This window comes from Linepithema humile, chromosome 2 (assembly GCF_040581485.1).
Source record: "Linepithema humile isolate Giens D197 chromosome 2, Lhum_UNIL_v1.0, whole genome shotgun sequence".
NCBI lineage: Eukaryota > Metazoa > Arthropoda > Insecta > Hymenoptera > Formicidae > Linepithema > Linepithema humile.
This window is the reverse complement of record NC_090129.1, coordinates 5,108,178-5,131,876: the sequence shown is the minus strand read 5'-3', so window position 1 is coordinate 5,131,876 and position 23,699 is coordinate 5,108,178. Positions and strand designations below refer to the sequence as shown.

The 23,699-nt window shown below is 33.7% G+C and overlaps 1 protein-coding gene and 1 long non-coding RNA gene across 2 annotated transcripts in view; one reads left to right on the top strand and one right to left on the bottom strand.

The window, feature by feature from the left end:
* LOC105673926 (uncharacterized) overlaps window positions 1-2,980 on the bottom strand; it is a 31,981-nt gene extending 29,001 nt beyond the window's left edge. Inside the window, exon 1 of the transcript XR_010888723.1 lies at window positions 2,091-2,980. The gene's annotated coding sequence lies outside the window, so the exon portion shown is untranslated. The remainder of the gene's footprint in view (window positions 1-2,090) is intronic.
* Window positions 1-11,000, top strand: part of LOC105673929 (uncharacterized) — a 45,207-nt gene extending 34,207 nt beyond the window's left edge. The window contains exon 5 of the long non-coding RNA XR_001101037.2: window positions 9,776-11,000. This is a non-coding gene — a long non-coding RNA (uncharacterized lncRNA). The remainder of the gene's footprint in view (window positions 1-9,775) is intronic.
* Window positions 11,001-23,699: the final 12,699 nt, after the last annotated feature.

Genomic DNA, 23,699 nt, shown 5'->3' with positions numbered 1-23,699 from the left:
AACGCTTGATGTGAGCGAGAATTTACATGATCACAGGGTGACGAAGTGTTTTTGAGGTGGGCCCTCACCCTTTCTCATACAATTTGATGGATGTCACATTAATCTCAGCTTTAATTTTTTGATTCGACATATGACATTAATGCAACACATTAGCAGTAAATAATATCGACATGCCCTGAATTCTATTGAATCGAGGACTGAGTCGTACAATAATTATCACGTGATCGGGCAGTTTCTCATACTTAAGAAACACTGCTATGAAAAAAATATTAACGAAATTATGTAACAAGTTGCGCAATTGGTACAAATATATGATATTAATACCAAGAAGTTTCTTTAAAAAATTTTCTTAAAATTATACGATATACAAGCAACATAATTGCTTGGTAAAAAAAGATATTTATTTTTCTTTATTTTTAAAGAAATAAAGAGTATTTAAAATGATATGTTTATATGATTTTTATATGCTAGTAAAAGAATTAGACTGAAAAGTTTTGCGGACGGCAATGTCATTCAAATATATTATGCTGAAAATGTTACTGCCATTTTGTCTGACAGTAATAAAAAAAGTGGATACTTTCTCTGTCATACTGGAAAGCAGACAACTTCAGATGTCATGAGGTCATTGCAGAATGCACAGTCATGCACTGTGAAATTGAAGTTCTAGATTTCGTATTACATAAATGTGTGCATGACCTCAAATGTTCAAAATTCTCAAGAAAATTTTCTTATTTGTATGAATTTAATTTGTATAAATTAACAATAACCTACAAACTATTACAGAAAATGCAATTTTTATATCGTTTTGAAATTATTATTGCTTTCATCATTTCGCAAAAAGACTACAGACACCGTTGCTGTCTTGTGTCAGTATTGCGATATCTTTGAAGATCGTGCAAAGTAACACATTCTACACAGAATGTTTTATTACTATCGGTACATATCTTCACCTCTTCTCCTAATCGCGCTTATTTCTACATTTATCGCGAAGCACTATTCGTGATTCCTCACCGCGGTGAAACAAAATTGCTTTGAATACTCGATGCAACATGCTGTCGTATTACAGCAACTTGAAATACTTGGCACGAACGTCAAGCATTCTCCCAGCCCATATTGGCAATTTTCTGGTCGGCATTTTTACAATTTCGTCCGCGGGCAATAAGGAATCGTTACCGATACTGATGGAACACGAATGATACAACGCGGTCCGCCTTCAGTAAACTTAAACGTCACTCATCATTTCGTAATACGCGCTATAGGTTATCGCATATCGCTTATTACCTTCGTTGAGCATATTGCTGCATTTTTTCGAAAAAGTAATTTGAATTTATAATACTTTACATAATATGATAGATAAATAACTGACAAACTCTTTGATTAAAGATTTTTTCACAAGTTTTTGCTATATTTTTTCTTCTTTAATTATATATATTTTTTTAATTACATTTAAAACGAATAATTTATCTATCCTCAAAAATCGACACTAAAGAATTAATATAAAATGATAAAGAACGAAACTGTTGAAATAATAATTCACACAAACCAAATGAACAAAGTAGAAAATTTGTATGTCAAAGAAGTGTCTCATAAGCGACAATAACTTAAGTTAGTCTTCTCCATTAAAGAACTATAGAATAATAAATTATTTATTGAGTAATGTTATTATCGCCTAAGGCCATATTTTGCTGAATTGATTTTGATCGATCGATCAGGAATGAGTCGAAAGTTTTGCTAAATAGAATATCCTAGACCGCATCACTATTAATGGCAGATTTCTGATATCATTTAAAGATAAAACACGAATGGTACCTCTCAAAGATCCATAAAGAAAGTTTTTGTACAAAATCTTTATATAAAAAAATCTTTGTATAAAATGTCAAGGCTACAGACATTTTATACAAATATATCACACATATATTAGATATATAATAAATATATATCATATCTAACAACCATACATGTTAAAAATTGTACATTTTTTACTGAAAGATTTTATTTCAAAGTTTTAAAGTTTCTATGTACGTTACATTATATAATATTTTACGTGCAATGTTTGGAAAATAAGAGATAACAAATAAATGATTACTTACTCTAAAGTTTGCTTCGACGCTGATACTCTTTCTGAGCCTTCTTATTCCTCTTTTTCATGCAATCCTTCAAGGCATTCATATGCGTTCACGACGCGAAAGATTGCACAATATTTTAAACGGCACTCCTGACACGTACTTTGTTATTCGGACTCGAATTTTATCTCACGGATTACACTTTCAATACTGTCGCGTTCGTAACAAGTAAATAATAATGGAGAGAGTGAAATTGAAAACTACGGAAAATAATAAGAATAGTACTATTAAAAAGGATAACGCGCCGATACGGAACGATTTGCCCTATACGAGATGTCGCTATACAAACGATAAAGGTGCAATAAACAAATCAAGGATAAAATCACGCCGATTTTGATTTGGGAAAATGTAAGGAGTAGGATATAACAATGTGTCTCTCGATACATAGCGAGAGATATGAAGTGCGCAGGCTAAACGCGAGAACGAAAACATTCCTGCCACACGTCGCGAGTCGGTTTCGAAATTCTTAACATTGAAGTATTTATCGAACGTTTATCGAAATCAAATTGAAATCAAATTGAGTTTAAACTCAATTGTGATAAATGTTCGATAAATTCTTTGTTGTTGTTAAGAATTTCGAGACCGACTCGCGACGTGTGGCAGGAATGTTTTCGTTCTCGCGTTTAGCTGCGCACTTCACATCCCCTCTTTTTCTTCGCATTCTTCCAAATTAGAATCGACACGACTTTGTCCTTGATGTGTTTATTCGTACGGCGGCACTTGTACAGAACAAACTGTTTAGTATCTGTATGTTATCCTCTCTAATAATACTACCCTTACTACTTCCCGTTTTCGATCTCATCCTTTTTCATCGTTACCTATTGCGGAGAGTATCGAACGTGTATTCCGTACGAATATTCGAGTTTTATTTTGTCCAAATGGCAAAGTACGTGTCGGGAGTGTTGTTTAAAATATCGTGCGATTTTCGTATTCACATCACGAATGCGTATAAGTGCCTTGAAGGACTGCAAAGAGGACTGAGAGGAGGAAGAGGCTCAGGAAGAGCATCGGGCGCCAGCGGAGCAACTTTAAGGTATTTTAATCATTTATTTGTTATCTATTATTTATTTTCTATAAATAGATTTATAAATAATATACAATATACAAAATATACAATATACAAAATATACAATATACAAAAATTGAGTTGTACATTCCGCTATTTATAAAAAAAACACACTATTGATTCTGGAGTAAACAACTAAACATAAAACATTTCAGTGATATATAAATTTTTAATTTGGCATACTTTTGGCATGTTCGATTACAATATGCCACGTAAAGGTTTAGTAATAAAAAAAATTAAACATTTTTAATTATTTGAAACATTTTAATTGTAATATATGTATTTCTTAAATATTTTTTTATATATCATATTAATGTAATTGTATATTGCTTAATCTTAATAAATATTACCATTAAGAAATGAGAAATTAATAATGGCAAATTATATTAATAAGAGGAGCTTAAAGTATTTTTCCAATTTTGGTTCATGCTCGAGGATAGTTGTTCTTACGTGAGCTCATTACATCATTGTGTTTGACTGTCGTGTATCACATCATCTTCTCTTGAATCCGTCGTAATCATCTATAATTTATTTTTCGATCATGAGCCAACTAACTAAAATATATATTTTTGGTGCCAGTCAAGGCGGCGCCGGAAATTCCCTCTAGAGATTTTTTTTTAAACAGGTTTGACCAGTTGTCGTTGCGTACGTGAAACGGTAACATGTTTGTTAGTGGGAACACTTGAATCCAGGACAATGATATAATGCAAGCATGATTGAAGTGGATATTGGCAGATTGACAAAGGCAATCATATCACTTGAAACTAATCAAAACTTAATTTCTAAATATTATTACTCATCGATGACAAGATAAAATAAAGTTTTTTTACTAAGATTTATACTTATTTTAAATTATATCTATACATATTTGTTAACTTTCTTTTTTGATGATATAAATGAGGATTTTAGCCAAAAATATTATAGTATTATAAAAAGTATAAACTATATTAATTAAATATTATGAATATATCTCATTATCCATTATTTAACATTATGTTCAAAAAATTATTTTTATAAATTATATTATACTTTTATTTGAATCATAAAGCTCATTTTTTTTAAATAAAAGATTTTAGACTTATAAATATATTATTTTTGAAATCTATTTAAATTCGAACTTTCCAAATATTATTTTTTGCGCTTGAAAACTTTTTTGTATTATAATTTTCACTTTTTGCTTATATTAAGAATTGAGCTAAATGCAAGTTCTTAGCGTTAGTAGTTACAGTCAGAGATAATATACAGAAAGTAATATAAATTTTTATATTAACTTCAATATGGTTGCATTAATAATTATAAATTTTAATGATTAACTATTAAAGACTTCTTATCGCAGATATTTTAACTGTAATAGTTAAATATAGTTATAAGACGCGTGCTTACATAAATAAATAAATGTCCATAAATGCACTTAGCTGAACGAATCTTACGCACGAGTGAGCATTGCATTTGCATATACTTTCAACGCGTTCCACACGGCAATATAAGCACGATCGCATCAAAGACGTATACATATTCGATGCTGTAACTCGCGTAATCGTGGATATAATAGATAATAATACGATACAAGATTACGAGTCCTACTTTCAATACGTGATGTAAGAGAAAGTCTTAAGACTGCGTTAAATATTTTAATCTCGATCGCGATGTCAGATCTGATAATTGTCAAGAAGTTCGCACGTCGACATATTCCTCATAAATAAAATTTGAGTTATTTATTAAAATATTGTTTAGCAAAATTTCCGTTTAGCAGATTAAATAAGAATAATAAAAATAGACTATTGGTAAATTTTAAAAGGATTAAGGACGCGATTAATATATAATAAACACTGACGTCATATGTGTTCTCGATGACATAATGCATGAAAGGAGCCTTTACGTGTCGCGAACGTGTCGGCGAATATTTCATTTTAATTTTATTTTAAAGCGTTAAGCCTTCCACGCGTCAAGTCTTCATGCTTATTGGTCATTAAACAGCGCCACGGTTGCTGAAGATGCGGGTGCGCAATTAAGATATTATTATGAATAAAACAACCGCTTAACAAAAAGTGACAGATTTAATTTACGGTTTGCCTGCTCTCTTGGCGCGTTCTCTCATCTGTACTTATAACTGAATGCAGGCGACTTTGCTATCTGTACGACAGCTATCATGTCCAGCATTAAACGTTGTACGTCAGTTTTAAACTGTTATTTAATTGGTATTTAAAAAAACACTTATATATAATTTTCTCTTACATATGAGATAAATAGAATTTCAATATAATTTACAATATTTTGAAAAATATTTAAGAAAAAAATGGTTAAGTAGCAGATTTTATATAAAATTTTACATTATCTAATAAAATGTAATAGTCTGATTGTGTAATAGTCTGATATTTTACAAATATTTTGTTGCTATAAAACATTATTTAATTACAATAATGTAACTTGATTATATTACGAACATATTTCTTTATCAAGAAATGTCAACTGCGTGGAAAAAAAACAGTTTACGCATAGACAATGTAACGCTAAATAATATCTTCTTACTTAAAATAAACCTACCTGTGTTGTGAAATTGCAATTACAACATTGCGAAATTTGATCACCTGTGTGTTGAATGACCCACAGGACGTTATGGAAAGGAAGAAACACGTTTACCCGGGAGCGTAGTAAGCGCGGAGAGGGTAAAACCTTGGCATTCCCGATATTTTGATTGCGACCCGAATAATAATTCTTCCTTTCCACGATTTCTCTTATTTTATCTTCGTGACCCCGGATTCTGCGTATTCCTCCTCGAAAGTCCAAAATTATTGCAAGTGCAGACGCAATCATGATTGCGAGTCATTATGCTGCTGCTGCTGCACTATGATGTTACAATATCTCATTTTTTTCTGTGGTTTTTAATTTATTACCGAATGTGTGCGTTTTATGACTGCGATTGAATATAAAATGCAGGCATTAATCGCATTACATGTACAGAAGTATCGCAATGCAACGTAAAAGATATATAGCACATTTACGAAACATATTTTAAAATTTGTGAAACGAGAGTTATGAGCCGAAAAATAATCAATGAACGACATTAAGCATATAAAAGCAGTTTAAGAAAGTATTTTACATATAAATGAGGACGAGGAAGAAAAATGGCATACTAATTAATACCGAAATTTTTTTATTTCTAACTTTTACTTTTCATATGTTGTAATTGTAATCCATAAAGAGCGGAATCGTCATTTCGATGACAATCGAAGAAACAAAAAAAAATGTTTCCTTATAACTTTTTATGGTCGCGAATGATGTGGAAACGAAGCGAGAATTTAACGCCTTATTATCATTTCTTATTATCATTTCTTTGCATCATAAAAGTGATATCAAACATGCTATGTGACAAACAAAATATGTGATTATATGAGGTTTCATATGTGAAAGCCAGTTGCAAATTAATTTAAGACTTTAATTCTTTCAGGCTTTACAGTAAGTGCCGTTTTAATATTGATGCCTAAAAATATTGATGACAAAATACTTGTAGTTTAGTATTATTATTTTAAGGAAGCCATGTTAATTTGTCATAATGAGAATTTACAATATCTCATTTTTGTTATCTAATTATTTATCTTAATATTTAATTTTTATTAGAGGAAATGAAAGATGTGTAGTCAATGCAATCGTTGTACGCGCGCTTCTCAAACTGAGAAGTGATTGCATCAAAGCGGAAAGCCACAGAAAATCCATACCAGTTACGCACTCGAACGCAATCCGCGATGTTAGATAATTACATTAGCAGCCCTTCCTAGAGACAGCGGTACATTTATTACAGTTATGTAAATCGCACGCAAGGCGGAGGGCATAATGCAACGATGCTTGGAAAAGTAGAATGCCGCCTACAGCGCTTACTCTCTTGCGTATGCGAGAGCAGTAACTTATTCTAACGTATGCAAATAAGGACAAACTCGCAGATAACGTCACAAAAGTATGCAGACGCGGAAAAGTGAAACGCTTCACGGTGAAACGCAAGGGAAGGTACGGCGCAGTGAAAAAGTGAACGTGTTAACCCTCTATGAGCTTGTTATTTAAAAACAGTAATATATTGAATTGCGATCTATTCTTACATCCATAAGAATCAGGAAAATAATACAAGAATATTTTACTGAAAATTTATTATTCTCAATAAATACCTGTGCTTTTGCAGAGAAAAATAATAATTTTATAAATAATTCAAAAATTTTCTGATATTTTCCTTTTTACTGAAGTTACATTCAATTATTATCTATATATAGCGCAGTGCGTAATGCTTAAACAGTTGAACATTGTAGGAATCACGTTTATTCCCACGATTCGTCCATGAAATCAATTTTATGTAACGCACGCGTTTACGAAATATGTGATCAAGCATAAATATTATTAGACGGTCACATATGGTACCGTGTTACGTAATATTATGTATGAGTTGCTTTACGAATGCTATTATGCGGAATGCTTTCTACACGATGAAAGGAAATCAAAATGATAGAATTAATTGGAAGCCAGAAGTTTCGATCGATGTATTTAAACGCAGTTCATTATATAGAAGTGAACTAATTAATTAGGATATTTACGCAACGAAAAGAAAGAAACAAAATATTGAAGACAATAGAAGAAAACTGATTGAGTAAAACATTTTACGCATCTTCTCACTACTTTCTTTCTCATCGCGGATGAGCGGCGTATTATGCCGCTCCCATTAATTCTACACTGATCCGATCACGCTTATTTTACAATCGCTACTATATCAATTATTTCATAACATTTCTCGCAGCAGTCATGGGAACCAAGGTGCGAGGTGAAATATCTGGCACCCTCTTGATAATAATCGAATCGATATTAATTATAAATAAATGATATAAACTAATTGACTGACTAATTGACACCATGTGACTGAATATATAAATTCTCATGCAATTTTTGCTTTTTTTCCCTTAAAATCCGAGAAATTAAAATTGGATTAATGAAATTGTATTATACATTAAATGCACTATTTTACTATTTTACTTACGTAAAATACTGAATGTTATCCACATTCGAGGATTAGTTTCGTGATAGTAAAGATGTAATTATGTTGATCAAAGTCTAATATCGCACATATAAATTATATTTGCATTATCTAATATAGAGTGAAACATTCATCTATTTTTTAAGGTAATAATAAAAATAAATAACAGTTGGACATTACGTAATTGATAAATTACATAGCATAATTAATCATACGTCACTATACTGTAGATGTTAGGAATTATTAGGCGGCACTTATAGATCAATCGTTACCTATCTTGCAACACAGCCTTAAAGATGAAATATTGATGCTCTCTGGTGATGAATTTTGCAATCGAACAACGAGTTGCACACATATTTACAATTTTACAATCGCTTTTCCTCGCTATTACGGGGAAACAATATTCGTCCCGCAGTGTCCATTCCCGCGTTAATTCCGCGCGATCTAATCCGATCATAGTCTTTCTGATCGACGAGTGTGTCGGCTGACCGACCCTGATCAAGCTGCGTCGAGAACCACATTCTGACTCGTATGCAAGGATCGACTTTCGCTCCGTTCGTCGTCGCACGCGCTCTGCGCAATCTTGCATCTCGATGTTACCTGTGCGCGATCGCGCTACGGGGGGAGAATCTTGTTTTCCTTAACACTTACAATCAGGTGCAAGTGAATAGAACTATGTGTGTTGGGAGGTCGTAGACACGTGAATCGATCTGGTTCAGACCGGAGCGAACCGATTATTCTTTCTTTTTTTTTTTTTCGTTCTCGCAGCTGTCCGAATTACGAGCAACAAATATTTGTAGATATGATTCAATTGTAATATTATCAATTTAATACCTAGATTTTAACTTTGCGCTGACTAATTATGGATTCGACATTGAAGCCGATCAATTAAAGTAACGAGATTGTTAAACAATTACTGCTCTTTGTCGGATGATACGACAAACAGATTTAATAGAACTATTTAATCCGCACATTTACAAAATCTTGCCGAGTCAGCTGATATCTTTAGATCATACCGCGCTCGAACGCTTTCACGCGCGATTCCTCATTTAAGCTTTCTCTCGCACATTCCCCGTCGAAGAAGAGGAAATAGAATGTATTTTCGTACGCGCATTAATCGATAAGAATCTAATTGTAAGTAGACCATTAGTAAATAGATCAATAGATCTCGAGCCAATCTCTAAATGTGCAAATTGTAACCAGAGAATAATCGGCTACGCAAGAATGCTGGACAGAGAACAGGCGAGAATCAGAGATGACAAACGAGATATATGGTCCATGTGCTCTTGCGTATTCCGACCTAGTTTTCATCTAACCCGAATACTCGCGAGCTCTGAATGACTAAACTAAATCGAACGAGCTATAAATCTTGCTTCAACACAATGCGAACACCATCTCCAGCTGTTTTAAGTCAAGCATTACTAAGAATATTAATAACATCATCTATTATAAACTATATAAAAACTCTGCACAAACATCGATTGTCAGAAATAGAAAATTAAATTAAATAGGATATGAAAGAAATAATTAATGATTTGTTTAAACTTATTGCTAAATGTATATTTATTTTTTTAGGTATGAAGGACCGTTCTAAGGAGGCGCGCATGGCTGGAATACAACGATCGGTGAGTGAATTTATTCATTATTCTTTATTTTAGATTATCATTCTCTATCTTATTTATGATATGATTATTTGATTATAAAAATAGATGAGAACTTTATTATACATATATGTATAAGACGTGAAACTCTCTCTCTCTAATAAGAAGACTGCCGTTAATTATAATAATAGACTTACGATAAGGAATGGTGATTTATTGTACAGGAAATATAGGCAAGCACAGACTTATGATTATTAATATATGCGATAGTTATATCTTTGTTCTTCACGTAATATCCTGCTCTATAGCAGTTTAGTAGTGCCGTATTGTACTCCAATATTCTTTCATTCTTTCACATGCCGATCGTTGTGATTCACACTAGTCGAGACTGGTCTGTATCCTGCATTATTGTATCCTGGTTGTATATACTTGTTACTTCATATGTTAGGGGGGTTCGTTTCTTAGTGACTCATAGTTCAGATCAAGATTGATTGGCTGCAAAGTTTAGGATATATTTTAGAGCCCATAATAACTCTATTGAACATTTAGTTGCTCATTTAAAGTAACTAGATGTCAAATTTAATAATACGTTGGAGATAAAGCAATTTATTTCTAGATAATGGTTTCTTTCCTAAAAGAACAGCACTTTGAATATACAATTAGAAATAAGAAAAAATTTTTGATGTGATTAATTTTAGACTACCTATATTGACATACTTTTTATTTATTTATTAGTTAATATTAGAGTAAACTACGTTCTAAAAATAATTTAAAATTGTCAAAATTTGAACTTAAATTTAAAAACTTTTAATGATTACATACATTGTTAATATAAAATAATAATGTAGAGATTATATTGTGTATTTTAAAAGTGTGAAAAAGTAATTGACGTACTGTATTTTGTTTTCGAGTTACATCTTCGAAATGAAAATGGGAGAACACTGCACATTTGCATTGTGCTAATGCTATGATTAACAGAGTTTGCCTTTTATGGTGTTAAATCCCATTTCTTGTAATTTGCTACTATCTCATTGTACGTGCACGCAGAAAGTGAGAGGACGTAAGCTTCTCGTAATAGGGTGCCCGACATTACTTTCACAACGAGAGCAAGGTCTTATTTTCTACATTGATGGGTTTCGCTCTTCCCTTTTCGATGCCGACGTTCTTCATTTCAGTCAGACGTTTTATTATCTTCTAGATTGAAGATCTAGTATATATAATAATAATTTTTAATTTAAAAGTAATTTATATAAATCTTGAAAGTTTGAATATTGAAATTATGAAAAAGAAAAATTTACCAATTTTATATGATGAATTTTTTTAAAGCAATTTTAATTTAACTTATATCACAGAAACTTAGTTTGCCTTATATATCATTTAATGAATAAATTAAAAGTTGATCAATGAATAATCTTAGGATAATTATACTTCTCAATAATACTTTATAATTTTTTAATATATAAATTCATTTAAACTATTATACAAATTTTATAATAATGTTTCTCCGAATCTAAGAAAATCATGATTTTTAAATGGAACTATATTTTTGTCTAATTATATATTAAAGACTGTGATATACTAAAAAATGTCGATGCATCAATAATATTTGCAAACAACTTTACTTTATTATATTTACAGCGTGAATTTAAAAATGAAAGAAAAGTGCACGTATATGGTAAAAAAACATTGTTCATTAAGATATACTTATTATATTTATAACGGTTTGTTCCTTGAAAATGTTAAAGTTAATGTTTTATATTTTATTTGTTAAACAAAACTTTCTACATAATAATTTTTTATATAGCCTTTACTAAAGATTAATATTTCAAGCTGAATGTTATTATAAATATTAGCTCTAATGAGCTAATATTAACTATTAACTATTTTTGTTAAATTTGTTACAAATTGTCCTTACATATTATCTGCAAGAAGAATGAGAGATAATATTGCTGGCAATGTTAGCAGCGTTCTTATCAACATTCTATAACAGTGATTCTCTGTATAGAGAGCAAGTCTAAGAACTGTAATCCTGTCGCCTTTCATGGAACACGTTTACCGACTTTTGTTCAGTATCGTCGCATTAATTTTAAAACTAAATTAATAAACTAAAGTCATGTTTTAGCAGTAAACAATTACTATTTGCTGCATGTTTATGCTACGTCCACAAATTGTGGATTCAGAATATGCTTTGTATCAAAACTTAATCATACGTACAATACAATGTAGTTCCAACTCTAAAATACAAGATAGCAGTACTGAACGGAGATCGGTAAACGTCACGCAACCTGAATAGCCGTTCTCAGACTTTTCTCTAACAGAAGGAAGAAATCTTTCTTAACATAATACGATATCTGAAGAATATTGTGCTGTATGAAATACAAATTTATACAATTAGTCAAATTTTTCATACTATTTGTTATTAAATCAAATACAATGTTTGTTAATTTGTAGCTGCTAAATATTTTATTTTAGTATATAATATATAGTTGCAATGCTTGTTGTGTCAAATAGAGATGGCAGTAAAATGTTTTCTAAAGTAAAATACTGGACAACAAGTGGATTCTACAGGAATCACATAAAAATAATTTTAGCATGCCGAGTTTTTTTTAAGTTATAGCTTATTAAATTTTTAATTATGTTAAACTCGATACATTTGTTATTAGAAACGTTATTTTCTGTTAGTATTATTATATTTATAACAGGGTTATTACGTTTTATTTAATTACCCCTGAAGTGATTAACTTATCGTAGTTGGCGACGTAGTCGCTGGACTCGTAGTTGGCGACGTAGTCGCTTGACTCGTAATTGGCGACGTAGTCGCTTGACTCGTCGTAGTTGGCGACGTACTCGCTGGACCTGACGTACTTGGCGACGGACTCGCTGGACCTGACGTACTTGGCGGATTTGCTGAACTCGATGGATTTGACGGATTTGTTGGACCCGCCGGACTTATTGTTGTACCTAAATAGATATTTCAATCAATTAATTGAAACTTTCTTTTTTGAAAAATCAGTCGGTTCATTAATGTTATTGAAATGTAATCAGAGCAATTAATAATTATTTTATATTGAATAATTTTACTAAATTTTATGCCAAATATTTGTATTAATATAGCATATTTAATTTTGTATTTGATATTTCAAAATTGTGACAAAAACATTCGATTATTGAATAATATTAATAATAAATATTTAAATTTGTTATAAATATAAAGTCTAACAATATAAGAGAGATATAACCAAAAAGAATAGTTAATAAGGAATTACAGATAATCATGAAAATATAAAACATTAGCTTTGACATTTTCAAGGAACAAACGGTTATAATAAGTATATTTTAGAATTGATCTTTTTTGTTGTCATATTTCTTTTTCAATATTTTTCTTTCTTATACCTGATGTAGTTTCCACATTCATTGTTGTACTTGTTGTTGTCATATTATGCGGTAAATATAACTCAGGACATTTTATAGCACACATAAGATTTGCGAGATATGCCATGGTATCTGCAGATGTGCAAAACGAACGACAGAAATTTTTACGTATTATTTCCAAACCATGGAAACCAAATCTTCCCGTCCGTGAAGCGTGAATATCGTGTGAAGTATTGTGAAGTAAACTGTCGGGCTGCGCTAAGTCCTGAATAATATATACTATTTTTTAATCAATTATATTTACTTTAATACTTTGATTTTTAATCAAAGTCAAATATAGTTATTATATAAAAAGCTATTAAAATATATTTTTCTTATCTTAATCAAATTAAATTATCGAAAATTTTACATTATTATAACTCATAATAAGCATCTAATATTAATAAATGTTAAAAACATTATTTAGCACACGTGTTTAGTATATTTAGATTTTTAGTGCACATGTGTTTAGTATATTTATTATTTTTATAATTATTAGAAATGAATTAAAATACTACAAATTCACGTTACCTTCACATTATTTGCCAAAACGATTTCAAACACAATTAAGAGACCAACGCAAATACTTAGACGCATTTTTTATTTTACTATATTAATTGGAGTTGCCACTTTAATATTATTAGATGCGCTTCGCCACACACTTTGTAGCTGTTATAATCTCAAGGGAATTTGCTGCTCATTTATATAGGCGGCAGATATATATTCCTAAAAAAAGCAAACGTGACAAGGATATGTGCCGACATATTATTTACTTCTTGAAGGTTTTTTTTCCGCAGATTACATACGTTTCTTATCTTGTATATTAGACACTTTAAACGTTACGATACAATTCATGACATGCAGATACGTTTTATCATCACAGTTATTCCATTTTTTGAATCACTTGGCCTTCTTACATCTACATATATTTTAAAGTAATTATATCATAAATTAATGATGTAATCATAAATTAAATTGATGAAAAAGTGACAAACATAAAGTAGATTTATAATTTTTGTCATTTGGTGATGGCAGAATTTAGTTTTGATAAAGGTTGATTTAGTATCAACTTTCATAATATAGGAAAAGTTAATCATTGAAATTTATTAAATTTTTTAGGAGAAAAATATAAAGTAATATTGTATTAATAACATTTTCTATCAGACGATTCATCTTAAAAATATTTATATTACAAATTTTTCAACATTTCGTTATCAACATATCTAAAACAAAATGCTTAAAACATTATATTTTTTTACTCATACTTAATGCCAGTAAAAAATTATAAAAATGCGCAACTCCAAAAAAACCATATATTTTATCAAGTGAATTGATTTATTCAGTGCTAAATTTACTAATATTGATGAATGCAATACACTTACAAATTTTCATAATTAATCATTTTATGAGTTATACTGTGAGCGTTAAAATTTTTTGGCAAGTGAAACAGACGATATATAAATATAGTTTCTTGTGTACTTATTCTCTATTATTTTATCAATAATTCTGATATTGTTATCCAAATAAATTTTAAAATTTGCATTTGCAGAAACAATTATTAAAATTTTCTAAGGAATAATAAATACATGCAACATTATAAGTAATGCTCATAGTAACGTTCGTAACAATAGTATGTTAGAAACGATGTTATCGCTACTTTGTTCCGTCATAAAAAATTATAACACGTGACTAGAATGCAAAGAGGAAACTATTGCTATGAAGATTGAAAAGGTCAGAAGTATTTTATCTACTGTCTTCAGTATTCTGACACGTCGCAAGTTAGTCGAATTAGCACAAGAAAAGTATCGCGGTATATTTATCTTTATAGCCTGGTTGTATGCAACCTGTTTTTCGTAATCGTATAACATGAAGTTAATCTACTCGTGTAAAGCGATATGAAATACGAAATTTATATGAATCGAAGCATAATTCACACAATTCTTCATTATTATTGAAATATTTATAATATTGGAAAATCTATTATTTGCTACGATTGCTTTTCATAGGATTAGAAAATAATGTCTGAATTTCAATAAGGAAAATTCTTTTTTATAATTTTTTGAAAGCAAAAATTTTCTCAATTTTTAATATGTTTAGGATGGTCGCTATGACCTTTCACAGTAGGACACGAACTACGTCATGGCGTAGGAAGGTGTTGCCTGGTGGGAAGGTGATAGCTACGACGTGATCACGTTAGCAATGACGCCAGGGATCCCAGCGGGTCGATAACAATGAAACCGACAACGAGCGCTCCAGAATATTCTGGGCGCCTTGCTTCTCCTTCTGCAACCACCCACCTTTTTGTTGCTTACGCTCTTTTTGCTTGCGCCTTTATACCTCTTCGTATAAATCTTTTTCGACCCGTCTCTCTTTCTTTCTCTTAGTCATTCTGTTTCAATTAGTTAATGCTTGGAGTAAAAAGTATCCGCAATTCTCTATATTCTCGGATCATTGTGAAAAAAAATCTGTCTGTTGAATTGATAGTGTCTCGATAACTTTTAAACGTATTTTGGTAAATTGATTTTCAATCAATGATATTGTAACGTTGATAATGTAGAAGCATAACACTCGCAAAGTGCTTTTACCGTCGGCTACTCGCTCAACAGTAGTTTCCACTTTATTTACAAATGATGCAGCATTTTCAAATAATTTCAAATTATGCTGAACATCTTTAATGTGCAAAACAAAATGCTACTTGATCAAATGCTCAAAATATAATTATAAAAATGAATAATTACTACATTTCGTCATTTCAATTTTGATACATTTGACGATTTCGAAGTCAAGCGTAAATTCACTGAAGAAAAGCGTAAATTTTTCATGATAATTGATATTGTTTTTCATTATTATTGCATATTGTAATATTGTAATTATTCGGCGCTTAAATCGATTTCGAAAGAAATCAGGAGATCCTGTTGTACAGGAAATTTGTTGCATCGCGTAATTGCTTGGTTAAACGTTTTATGTGATTGTCGACTTTGCTTCTAATGACGCAAAATTATTCGTGAAAGTAATTGGGCCTTCGTTATGAAACTCGTCTCTCAAGAAAGTAATTCAACGATGGTGCAAGATACTTTCGTAATTCTCGGTTGAATCCCTAATTGGGTCTGCATATGCCAATCGATCCTCCTTCAGTCACGCATCCACTCGCGCTGAAATCGTGGGAGCGAACAATGCGCTGTCGCTCAATATTTAAGATGAATTTTTTATTATTTATGTGATCGATGATTCGTAAAATTGATCTACGAAACATGAATCTGAATTATTATACATTCCATCTCGAATCTCGAATGCTTTCTCGTATTTATATCTTGACCGCGATACTGATTTTAGCTTGAGAACCATTAGCAACAGTTGATAATATATTTTAAAATAGAATTTCAATATAATGGTTCTCTCTAGAATACTAATATTTAATAAATAACATGAATTAATAGAAAGTGTTATTTCTACATATAACAATATTAATAAAATATTGTTTATTCTACAAATTTAAATTTATATTGTAATATAGTTACAGAGATGTGTTACCTACATATTGAATTATCATTACATTATATATTTGTGGAATAATTGGAAAAGAATTATTTCAACTTTACTGCTCCATCTAAAATCAATTTCTATAAATCAATTATAGTTCAAAAGTACACCTGCAAATAGAAAATTGTCGAACGTTTTGAAATAAAGAAACAATTAACAAATTATTGCAAATGGATATCAAATCAGTAACACCATTAATTATGACAATATTGAATAATACAACCATTCAAGTTCTAATACAGAATAAACAAACGCTGAAAAGGGAGAGGAGGAAAGATAGATCTGCGTGTGCGCGCTTGGTTGCTAAAATGAATATTTGATCATTAGCTAAACGCGGTGATAAAATTGTTGATATTAAGATCATTTTAATCAATGAAAACGTCTCTACATAAAAGCTCAATTTTTTCTTAAATAAGTTCTTAAAACAGAAAATTGCTAAAAAATACATAAAATACAAAAAATACATAAGTACTAAAACATTTTTGTCACGCAAATTCCAACAACACTGTTACATCATTCACTTGCTTTACAATTAACACGCGCAATAATAGGACTTGTTGATTATACGCAATCACTGACAGTCATGTGTCAACCGCGAGACTTAATAGAAAGATTGTAGGTCGTCAATGTGATTGAAGACATCACCGGTGTAAGATTGTGAAGGTGTGCGGTTCCTTGCGGAGGATTCCGCCGATACTCGGCTCCTTGACGTCCCTCCAGGGAGTTTCGGCCTCGCGACGGAGGGTGTTAGTGGCGTAGGGTGCATATCGAAGGGAAGATGAGAATGGGCGTAGGGAAGGAAGCTAAGGAAGGGTAAGCGAATAGATGAAGAGACGCGATGGAGCAGCGAAAGGGGGAACGAGAGGGCGAGAAAGAGAAAACGAGGATGAGAGAGAGAGTGAGAGATGAGGGCGCACTCCCGGTCAGGAGCGTGGAAAAGGGCGATCGGGGAGGTTATAGGGTGGTGGCGTGGGTATGCGCTAGTACTAGTCTTGCTGAGGGACGAGAGGGATAGGGGGAATGAAGTGAGTGGATGAGGAGAAGTCCAGAGGGATGGAGAGAGAAGATCAACGAGAAACGGAGGGGTCTCAGGCAGATCGACCGAGAGAGCATGAACAGAGGCGAAGGGAGAAGAGAGAAGGATATCTGGAAAGCGCAAGGGAGACAGTATGATCCCAGAGGAACAGCATAAACAAGGAACGAGACAGTGAGATAGAAGAGCAGCAAAGAAAACGCAAAAACGAGATGGAATAACTTTACAAAAGAATGAAAGACGAAGGAATCGAAGAGACTAAGAGAGAGACTCGTTTGGGGGGGAGCAAAAGGACGTGGAGAGAACGCAGAAAGAGAAAGAGAGAAGGATCAGGGTGGGATGTGATAAGGAGGGACATAGATCGAGTGTACTGTGGAGCAAGAGAGAGAGAGAGAGAGAGAGAAAGGGAGGGAGAAAAGGAGGGAGAGAGAAAGGGGAGGGGGTGGAGAGAGGAAGAGAAAGATAGAAAGAGGAAGATGGAGAGAAAACCAGAAGGCGAAGGGGGTGAGGAGATGAGAACGGAGGAGGCTAAGGGAGAATGAGAGACGGAGCGACGCGTATAGAGTGCGAGTGGGAGAAGGAGAGGATGAGAACACGAGTGAGCGAGCGAGTGCGCGGCGGGGAATAGAGCAAACCAGAGTCGACTCGGATATGAGGGTGTCGCGCAAGCCGGTCACGCCGAGGTTTCCATGGCAACGACAGGCGATAAATCAACCCGCAACATCCCCGAGTACCGTCAGATAAAACCGCATACACATATGTGTGTAGTATATACGTACACATACGCGCGTTTACGCGCGCGGATACCGACTGGTAACTACGCGCCCAAAAAGTTTTCCCTTCGGCCGATTTATGCCGCCGGTGCCTGCAGCGGCGCGAAAGAGCACCTCGCCGCCAGGAAATCTTCGTCCCTTTCCCTCCACCGCGTGTTATCCAGCCACCCTTCTCTCTCGTTCCTTTGCACGTTCCTCCCCCCCCCCCCCGACTCTTCTTCGTGTGATCCTTGTCGGTCTCAAGCTCTCTGCTTCGCCGTGCGTATTCCTCTTTCTCTTCCCTCTCTCTTTCCATGCGATCCGTCCTGTCTCCTTTTCTCTCGTGCGCCCTTCTCTAGTTTCCGTCAACCCTTCGATAGCATATCGTTGTTCCTTTCTTCTGTGCTCTCTCCCTACCTATCTTTGTTCGTTTCACGCTCCGCTCTTGAATGCTTTCGTTCGCATCTCTCGCATCAGACGAACACGGTGATAACAGTGTTTTACGCGACGTCCAACTTGTCATGATACAAGCACGTGCATAATATTAAAAATAATTTTTAAAAAAACTGTTAATTTCTTGAATATCTTAATGTAATTCCAAAATTATATATTATAGATATATCTGTTGCTTTTTGCTAGATTAATATCGGAAATAACAATAGGTAACCATTGTGTGACCTACTTTTAGCACTTTAAAAATCAAGAAAACAAGATCAAATAATAGATTTAGTTTTATCTTTAATTTAGCTTTCGACAGAACTGTTTTCATCACGTGTCTTCATCAATTTTATATCGTATTTTCACTTGCAAAAAATGCTTCTTAAATTGCACAATTTGCAAAAAACATAATTACTGAAACAATTTTCATTATTTCATTATATATTTTGATCTAAATATGAATCTTTGTGTCCTGTACACTTTTATTCTTTTTGTTTTTATTTTTTTTTTATATTAATGGCGATCAAGTTTTTTACATGAAATCTTTACTATAGAATACATGTATAGATATACATATAAATATATAAATTTGATTTCAATTTAATCGAATAAACCGCATACGTCTGCAGAATGCGTGACATGCCGCTTAAGTAGATATATCCCAAACGGTATTTCCTTCACTATAAAAGAGGGAAAGTACATGGGCCAACAAATAAATCTTTGCACGCCTAATCTTATTTAACATGCCACTGACGTCATTCGTGGCGCCTTCATGACGTTAGCTGATCCTGCACGTGACGTATTGCGCTTCTCTGGGTGAGCGTCCTTGCAGAATGGTTAAGGTCGGAATAATTGAACGGTCCTACGCACCACGTATATACGATTTTTATAGACCTAGATCGATAAAGAAATTCACCTCGCTCTCTTTTGAAACGAGCGCCCTGCCGGCGAAATTAGTTTATTCCTGAAGTCTAATAACGGAGAACTCTCTATGTATATAAAATATTTGGAACAAAGCATGTATCGGCGGCGTGTTCAAGCTAAAAGTAAACCACAAAACTTTGTTCTCTTTGATAGTATGTAAAATAGAAATATTTTAATTATAAATATTTATCGGCGCTTTTTTAATATTTACTGCAATTTATTTATTTTTTAATTAGCTTTAATGATACAATTGAATAATATAAAGTAGTTTAATGAAGATTTATAAACTTCTTAAGTTCGTCACAAAAATGATTTTAAACAATTCTAAATTGAACAATTTTTTATAAAAGTAAATTTAAAATATTATTGATTGCAGTATCGACCAATAATACATTAAATTGTTCATTTTTATTGATAACGGAATAGTTAAATCGACTTTTTGTCTGATGTCTGTCGCTTTTGTAGATCTGAGTTAATCACAGGATGTTCGATTACGGTTCGAGAGTTCTTTATGAGCTTAGAAATCCAATTTCGCATGATAATATTCCGACACGCTTTTTTTTTCGTGTCGGAATGAATATATCCCGGCGCCGTCATATCGCGTCGCTACTATTTTAACGCGGAGTACATCGGATGATCAGCAGAGACACCTGTTGCTCTTTAATTTGACGTAACGCGTATGCGATCATAAGGTCGTTCGACTCTGAAAAATTGCCGGCTCATTACGGATGGGCACAACGCGCAGCAAGAAATAAGAGCAATAAAGGACACGTAGCGTTTTCAGCGCGATAATTCCCCGCTCCGTCTGTCCGTTCGCTGTTTAACCAAATCACGTAGTTCATAGAACGCAAAAGTGCACTCCATCAAAGCGATTCACACCAGGGAATCCGATTAATTTCATCGCGCCGGTAAAAGTGGATAAAGAGCTCCCGTTGATGAATCGCACGTTCGTTCCCTCTCCGCTTCGTAAATGGAGTATCTTATTCGGACATTCGACCTACTTTCCGCGGCTTGAAGTTGAAGTCACTTCTGAGACTTCCCGTATATCGTATACTCTCTTGTGAGTCAATACCAATATTGATACAAATAAAATTTTATTTCGGTGCATGTTATAATTTTATCTGGACTTGCTTATGTAAAATTTCAAGCACTCTTACTTCCCGCCATATAGTTGTTATTTATTAACAGTTGTAAAAGCTTATCAAAGATGTACCAATTTCACAAGCAGAGATAATTTGAAATTGAAAACCAACTTTAATTCAAGCAAGAAAAGCAAGAAAATTTCATTTTGTACATCTCAGTTTTTCACTTTTAAACATTAAGCTTTTTTTTTTTAATTAAACGTAAGATTTAAATTTGGTGAAAAAATCCAATTAAAAGTTATTATTGATATTTTTTAAGTTTGCAAATAATTTTTAATGCATAATTGAAGCAAGCAGACTTCAGAATTCGAAGTCCCAAATCTGTGATTAACATGGGACATCCGGGGGTTTTTGCGACACCCGGCACATTGCGAATTTCTTCGGCAAGCATGCGAATCCGCGCAATATCCACGGGGATGATTGATGTTGCCCCGCGCACGATGAATCCGCATAGTTTGTTGCACGTCAGCAGCGTTTAGCATTCGCACGAAGGTTGTTTATACGAGCATCAAGTGCGATCCTCGACCGGCGCGCGGTCACTCAATTTTCGAGGCCGTTCAAAGTAGTCGGATAGAATGATAATCTGGGAGCAGCTTGGTAGTTGGTAGGTATTGATCTGTCGGTCGGGGTGTTACTGTGTGGTATGGTTGGTCGGTGGGCCGGATAGGTGGGTGGTTGTGCCATGGTGGGCGAGGATGGAGGCATAGGAACGTGGGGACGAGGGGGCGGCGCGGTGAGGGGGTGTTTTAGAAGGGTGGGTGGAGACAGGAATGGGGATGAGAGGTCGGGTCGGAACGCCAACAGCTCTAGCCTTATACTCAACTCTCTCTTTCTCTGTCTCGCTCGCTCTCTTCTCTGATTTTTCTCTCTCTTTCTCTCTCTCTATCGGTCTTCGTCTCTCCTTTTCTTCTCTATACTCTTTTCTGTCTTTCTCTCCACTAATTTTATCCCTTGCGCTCCTATATTCAATCCCATTTTTCTCTCTCTCCCTCTTACTCTCTTGCACATTTCATCCTGCTCCGATTTTTGCAATGCACCGCGTTTTTCGACCGGCTCTTTCTCCCTCTCTCTCCCTCCTACCCCTGTCCCCCCTTTCTCTCCCTCTCTCTCTCTCTCTCTCTGCCTGTCCATCTGTCTCTCTCGTTCATCTGGCTTGTGTAATCTATCTGTCTTTCTTCTGTTTTCATTTTCTTCTTTTTCCTGTATATTCGTCCGAGCTCGTTCTCCGCTGTTCATCGCGTTCTCTCTCGGCGCCGCTCGTCCATCTCCTAATTTTGTTTCTCTTTTCTTTTTAGTTCATCTATCTCGCTTTTGTCCATCTGCCTCGGTGCCTACTACTCTTCGTCCTCACTTCTGCGTACGTACTTTCGTTTCCTCTTTCTCTCCGTCTCTTTTGTTCTCGCCTCCCCTCTTTTTCTCTCTTATGCTCTCTGTGTCGAGAGTATGCAGGAGAGAGAGACGATTATGGGACGAACGGGGTGGCTATGCCCCCCACAGGATATAGGGTGTCAGGGTGAGATTGGCAACAGAGTATACCCGCCCTCAGTTTTGCTCTCCCTTCCACTTTCTATTATATTCTCCTAGCCTCTCGTATTCTCTCTCTCTCTCTCTTTCTCTCTTCCTCTCCCATCCTCTCCCTCGCTACTCTCGTTGCATCCTGCACGACCCCACGAACTTTGGATTCGGCGTCGTCGTCGTGTACCCTGCGCGCCACCGGATTGGCGGGTTGCGACCCAGCATGAATTATTCGGTAACCTAATAGTTTCTTGAGTAAAGAGCAGCAGAATGCTATATCTGCTCTTTGTGCATGTGCCGTGCGACGTCACTTTTCTCAAGATATTTCTCTTTTTTAAAATAAAAGCCGCAGATAATATATTCATGATGCTTATATTTGTCCAAATTACTATCTTAATAATTATATACTTAATATTTTATTATATATCTCCACTATATAAACTATTTTTACTGTTTCAAACATAATTAAAGTCTGATTTAATTGATCACATTTTCTAAACTTTAACAAGGAACATCAATAAAATGTTTTATTTTTTTTTCTCCAACTAATTAAAAATATTACACTTTTTATATAACAAAATAAATTTTATTTATTTTTTAAATTGTTTTAAGTATATTATTTTAATTATGAAATAACTTTAGAATTACATTAAAAAAGTATATTCTATAAATTAATATAACAAATAGATATTAGCTATAATGCTTACATTTGTCGCAAAAATATGTGTTAATTTGAATCACCAGACAGATGCTAAAATTTATAATATTTAATTTTTTTATAATCTGTGCACAAAGGCTATACCAAAAAAATTATAAAGCTGCACAAGAAATTTTCCAGCTCGTGCACGAAAAAAATACAGTTCGTTGTACAGCTCGCACGGATTATGAATTTTAGTGACGGGGTTGCGCATCAAGTTAATCCGCTACTAGATGGGTGCGAGAGTGATGCGCTCCCCCCTCGGATGATGTAATCATTCGTTCGAGGGGTGATAGAATAGCTCAAACGAAAATTACTTTCCCGAACATGCGGAGCAACCGATGAGTAAGTTAGAGACGGAGGGATGCTTTCCCTTCTTTGAATACAAAACAACTGTGGTAACTCCAAACCAAAATTAGAATTTTAATTGCTGTAAAAACAAACAG